This window comes from Pan paniscus, chromosome 7 (assembly GCF_029289425.2).
Source record: "Pan paniscus chromosome 7, NHGRI_mPanPan1-v2.0_pri, whole genome shotgun sequence".
Taxonomy (NCBI): Eukaryota; Metazoa; Chordata; class Mammalia; order Primates; family Hominidae; genus Pan; species Pan paniscus.
In genome coordinates, this window is record NC_073256.2 from 147,084,497 (window position 1) to 147,091,235 (window position 6,739).

At 43.3% G+C, this 6,739-nt stretch overlaps 1 pseudogene; it reads left to right on the top strand.

The window, feature by feature from the left end:
- The first annotated feature begins 2,099 nt into the window (after positions 1 to 2,099).
- Positions 2,100 to 5,531, top strand: LOC100990851 (peptide chain release factor 1-like, mitochondrial; annotated as a pseudogene).
- The last annotated feature ends 1,208 nt before the right edge of the window (positions 5,532 to 6,739 follow it).

Here is a 6,739-nt window from a genome sequence, read left to right on the forward strand (position 1 = left end):
TCTACTTGGAGGTTTTCTTGAAGTGCTCCTGAAGCAATATCATAAAAGGAATTTGAGAATACAAGGCCAGTTGAACAAGTTAACCCTTCAGCCCCTTTCTAACTTGAGCTGTTGTGATTGCTCCTGTCCTCTGTTAGCCTGAGAAAGCTCAAGAGGAAGACCATGGGGCCACCATTTTCCACATTCACATTCACACACGCCCTCTCTCCATCAAGTATCTTATTAGACTATCTGTTGGAGTACAGGCTAAATAAGTGTCCTCAAATAAGTGATGGTGAATAATGGCAGCACGTCCCTGTCCTGTTCCCTGACAATAAAGCTGGTATAGATTAAAGGCAAGATTTATCCTCCCTGGAACCTCAGGTAATGAACTGACTGACTACCTGTATTCAAATCAAAGACACACTGATGCGTTCTTTTCTTTCTAACGGCTCAATTTCCAGAGTTGATATTGTGTACTCTGCCACATGCTGTGAGGTATGTAAGAAAAGTGGCATGTGGCCTGGCATCTCAGTTACTTATCACCCCCCTCCAGAGCCAGGGAGCAGTTTCAAATGTGTTCGATTGCCCAAGATCTAAAAATTAAAAATAGTAATTTAAATGTCCCAGATCAGAGAATCATGTTCTTCTCTTCTTTCAATTTGTTGCTTTTGAGTCTCGCCACGACCACAATATCAGGTACACAGCAGGCCTCTAAAACTCAATATTACTATTGCTGTTAGTTCCATTCATTCAAGAAAAGCTTGTTGGGCATCAACTATGTGCTAGCACTATACTAGATTCTTTATATACTCTATTTAACTTATGTCAATAGCAATCCAATGCGCTGGGGAAAATGAAGCTCAAAGATTTTGAATTATTTACCGGAGGTTGCAAAGTTAGGGATCGGCCCAACTCCAAACCCAGGTTTTTCTGGTTAGCCCTGCTGCCCTAATCAATACAGTCTTTTAAATGAAGAAGACCTTTGTATCCACCAAGATAATGAATCCCAAGATTCTCACCACCCCTGCTTTCTTATGTGTTAACCAAGATTCCAATGTTTTGAAAGACTTTAATTGCCTGGCTGAATTTATTTAAAGAGAATATTCCTCTGCTTATGGAAAAATATTTGAAACTCCCAACCCAGGTCTTTGCTCAACATGAGACAATCAGATTTATCACAGAATCCATAATGATCCTAGCATAAGCAGTTGACATTTTACCAAGGCATGGCTTTTCTGAAATATTGACAATTGTTCTAAGTTCCTCATCATTCTGGTCTTACCTCCCAGAGATTTTTAAGGGAGACATTTAATACAATCAATGTAGTGTTTCAAGAAGGAGGTTCTATTCTGATATTAATATAGAAGGAGACCAGTGTTAGGCCCTCAGTTGATGCCCCACTTCTCCCAGCCCACTCCATGTTAACCCAGCAAGGAGAAAGACATGGAAGAGGGGAGGCAGGAGGGCAGGGTGTGAGAGAGAGGAGATGGCCTTGAATTCAGTAGGTCCGGAAGCATATAAAGGAGAGTGGCAGGCAGCACCAAGCATCCTGCTGTTTGACAATGCTGCCACCTTCTGGCATATATTGGAAATTTACTAGAAAAATATTACTAGTCACTGTCATTTTATAGATAACCCACAAAGATGTGATCGGATATACGAATAAAGTTTGTTTTAATTACCTCCAAGGTATTCCTGGCATCTATTGAAACTAGAATTCAATACACTTACTTTTCAAGCTCCTGCCTTTTAAAGTATTCCATACTGTGCCTGGACGATTAGAGAAACTTCCTGGATGTCGTACTTACCTCCATGCAGGCTCCCTTCCAATCCAGTCCCTCCCCTACCCACCCCCTGCCTCTAGCAGTCAGAGTCTCCATGACTTAATTTCACTTGGAACAAATTCAAATGTGTTTCTCTGGCCCAGGAAGGATCCCAAACTGGTAGCCTGCAAGCCCAGTTACAGCAGCTCAGCTTTCATATATATGACCAGAATAGTGTTTTAAATGACTACAGTGGGATACCTCCATGTCTCAGTCTTCCAGCAACTTCCCAACCACACCCAATACACACACACACACACACACACACACCTATTCACATACTCATTTACGCACATGGCCCCTGAAGTCAAGAAAGTTTACTTGGAAATTTACATTCATCCAGAACCTCAGAATGTGCCCTTATTTGGAAATAGAGCCCTTGCAGATGTATTTAGCTAAAAAGAAGTCATGCTGGATTAGAGTGAGCCCTAAATCCATGACTTACGATGGACATATAAGGACATATAACTTATGTCCTTATAAGAAAAGACCATTTTTTTTCAAGATGGTGGATTAAAGCCTTTTAGTGTGTGCTCAGCCACTTGGAAATAGCAAGACAGTGCATAAAGATCAACTCTGTGAGCTTAATTCAAGAAGGAAAATGGGAATCCACCAGAATTGTGAAGGACATTCCAAATCCCAGGGAGGAGAACGCCGGCAAACAGCCCCCATGACAGTGCATGGCTGATAAAAGTAAGTGAAGCCCCAGTACGTGAGAGAGAAAGAGAACCTCCCTCTGTAAGTCACATTTCCATGGGGATCCGAGAAAGACAGGCCGAGGGAGAGCACTTTGTTTCTCTCAAGCTGTGGAACTAAGTTGGGGAGAGGTTTGAAGCCACTGTGAAGGAATGGGAATGGGAAAAGCTACAGACATATTCCCAGACTCAGGACTGAGATCAGGATGCCATTTTTAATCTAGGCACATACAAAGTCACCCATTCTTTGCTGACCCGGTAGCATGACTGCGCAGGCATTTTAGTCTTGGGTAAGAGATTGGAGCACCTGCTCTGGAGTAGGATAGGAGCCTCCACAGTCAGAACTGTGGAAAGTGCCTCAGCAGTAGGTGCTAGAATTGTATTCTCCCCCATCACAGGTCTGGGGCAGAAGAAAAGCTGCTACAGCTGCAGTTTTATGTGGGCAGCAAGACTTCAGCCAGGGCCATCTTGGCAACCTGGAACCCCCCTGCATATGCCATTGCTGGGTGCCCAGACTGCTCCTCTGAGATCATGGTGTAGCAAGGCCCTCTCCACTCCACCCCAGACAGAAATCCAGGCATTCAGAGCACACTTGGCCTGGACCAGCAGCCTAAGCTGCCCCATCCATCCTGGACATAGACTGTGGTGCAGCAAGGTCTTCACTGCTCTACACCCAGGCAGATCTCCAGGCATTCAGAGCACCTGCTTGCCCAGATCAGCAGCCTGAGTCTCCTCACCCTTCTTGTGCAGAGATCTTGGTGCAGGGGGCCCTCTCTCCTCCACACTCAGGTAGATCTCCAGGCATTTGGAACACCCACTCAACCTGATAAGAAGCCTGACCTGCCCCACTGTTTCTGTGCAGTGACCCTGGTGCAGAGGAGTCCTCTGCTACACACCCAGGCAGATCTCCAGGCATCTGGAGCATCCACTTTCCTGGATTAGAGTTCAGGTTGCGCCCACATCACCATACAGAGAATAGGGGACTGAGGAAGTTTTCCAGCTCCACACCTAGCCACATCTCTGGGTGCTTGGTGGCCACCCACTGGATTCTCCCTCAGCACAGGTGCTTGTGCCTGCCATCACGGGACCTGCAGGTGTACCCCCAGTGAGCACCACCTCCCCCCAGGGGCTGAGCAGGGAGCTCAGACCACTATGCATTCCACGAATCAGTTCATTGTCTAGGGCAACACAGAGCTTCTGCCAGTAAACAAGGATCAAGTATATACCCAGCCACACTGGCTGTACCAGCTCTTACCTATAAGCACCATCTACTGGCTTGTAGATCAAACTGCACAGTGTGATATAAAACTTGCCGAGGGCGCTGCCTGGTGGCTCTGGTCCCACAGGGGCCGTTGGCCCAGGCCGACGGACCCTGAGCTGAGGTAGCCCGCTGCTGGAGAGGCTGTTCGCCTGGGGCGGGCTCTTGTGGACCTTCCTCAAGCGCCAGGCAGGGTCTGAAGCCCGTTTGAAGGTCAGGAGGCCCGAGTTGGTGGCGGTGGTCAAGCTGCTGAACGAGAAGGAGCAGGAGCTGCGGGAGACCAAGAGCTTGCTGCACGATGAGGATGAAAATTTAAGGAAATGTGCAGAGAATGAAATAACTTTGTGTCAAAAATAAATAACTCAGTTGAAGCATCAGAAGAAACAGATGAAAATGATCTGATCCTGCAAGTAACTGCAGGAGTTGGAAGACAGGAGGCAATGTTGTTTACTTCAGAGATATTTGATATGTATCAGCAATAAGCTGCATTTAAAAGATGGCATTTTGAGACCCTGGAATATTTTCCAAGTGAAATAGGTGGACTTAGACATGTATCTGCCAGTATTGGGGGTTCAGAAGCCTATAGGCACATGAAATTTGTTTTTTTTTTAATTATTATTATACTTTAAGTTCTAGGGTACATGTGCACAAGGTGCAGGCTTATTACATATGCAGACATGTGTCATGTTGGTGTGCTGCACCCATTAACTCATCATTTACATTAGGTATATCTCCTAATGCTTTCCCTCCCTCCTTCTCCCACCCCACAACAGGCCCCGGTGTGTGATGTTCCCCTTTCTGTGTCCAAGTGTTCTCATTGTTCAATTCCCACCTATAAGTGAGAACATGCGGTGTTTGGTTTTTTGTTCTTGTGATAGTTTGCTGAGAATGATGGTTTCCAGCTTCATCCATGTCCCTACAAAGGACATGAACTCATCCTTTTTTATGGCTGCATAGTATTCCATGGTGTATATGTGCCACATTTTCTTTATCCAGTCTATCATTGATGGACATTTGAGTTGGTTCCGAGTCTTTGCTATTGTAAAAAGTGTTGCAATAAACATATGTGAGGCACATGAAATTTGAAGGAGGTGTGCACAGAGTACAAAGAGTGCCAAAGACAGAAAAGCAAGGCTGCATCCATGCTAGCACCATGACTGTAAGCAGTATTGCCCCAACCTACTGAGATTAATCTGGTGACTAATCCAAAAGATTTGAGAATCAACACTAAGCGAGCCAGTGGAGCTGCGGGGGCAGCATGTAAATACCACGGACAGTGCTGTCCGGATAGTTCATCTTCCAACAGGAAGAAGAAAAAGGATGAGAAGGAAAAGGAGTATTCCTTGAAAATAAGTAAAGAAGATTTTTCTATTAAAACTTATTAATTCTTGTAACACTATTCAGGTGTTTCTGAATGTCAACAAGAGAGATCTCACCCGAAAAAATAAAGAGCTGGCTATGAAAAAGTTATGTGTAAAACTGTACAACATGTATCTAGAAGAAGAAATGAATAAAAGACACTATGCTAGAAAAATTCAGATTGGAAGTAAAGGAAGATCAGAGAAAATAAGAACATATAATTTTCCACAGAACTAGGTCACAGATCACAGAATAAGCAAGTCACTGCATGATCTTGAAATTGTTATGCAAGGAGATTATCTACTGGATGAACTTGTACAGTCATTGAAGAAATACGCTGATTATGAATCTTTAGTAGAAATTATTTCCCAAAAATTTAAGTTGATTTTTTATTCATACACTTTTGTAGCTTAGAAAAATTCTACTACAGCACATCCACATAGTGTAAAAATACCATTATTCTCTTAAAAAACATGAGTTAACACAGTTGGAAGTAATATGCGTATTCTGAAGTCATAGATAATTTACACAGATCTCTTTCAATGCATTAGTAAAAATCACACAATATACAGATGGTCCTCAATTTACATTGTGGTTAATTCCCAATAAACCCATCATAAGTCAAAAATACATATAACATTAGCAACACAGCAGTCTCCTACTTAATGACAGCTTGACTTAACAATTTTCCAACTTTACCGTGGTGTGAAAGAGGTATGATTCATAAGTCCTAAGGAGCTCCTCAGCTTGAAATGGGGCTACATGCCGATAAACCCATCATAAAGTCAAAAAAATCCTAAAACCATCATAAGCTGGTGACCATCTGTAATCATGACGTGGTGGTAAATCTTGGATGCTTCTTTACAGTAAGTAGACAAAGGAGAATCATCCTTTGTCCTGTTCTATGTAAATATTTAATGAATTATCAAAAATTCAGTTTAAATCTTTATTATGAAAAACTTTAAACATAAAGTAGTAGAAATATGACAGTAAATATTATATCCTAATACCCACTCAGGAGACAGAAACCATACCATTAACTTGAACAGGGATAATTTTAATATAAAAAAACTTTTAACTGATAATGGTATTACCTATTAAGAAGGATTAAAAAGAGCTACAATGTCCTAGGACTGAGAGTACCCAAGGAAAGAATATCCTTGGAAGGGGCTCCTCTTCCCCATGGTGAAGTCAGACCTAATGGAAAGAGTGTGACTACTCACTACTCAGTGATAGGGAAGTTCCCTGCCTTGCCCTGGGCCAGAGCTGGTGTGCAGCTGGTGGATCAGGTCTTGCAAGCAAACAATCTCACACCCTCAGGACTGGTAAGCCAGAAGCCTCCTGCTAGGGTGTGAGCAAAACTTGGACAGGAACTCTCAGTAGATGTTTGTGTTTGTCAAGGTTCTCCAGAGAAACTCCCTTAAAAGGATTGGCTTGTGTGATTATTATTAAGTCTAACAAGTCCAAAAGCTGGAGTGTGAGGCAAGAGGCTGGAGACCCAGGAAAGCTGATGGTGCGGGTCCAGTTCAAAGGTATCTGTTGGAGGATTCTCTTTTTCTTGGAAGAGGACAGACAGTCTTTTTTCTCTTCAGCCCTTCAACTGGCTGGATCAAGCCCACTAA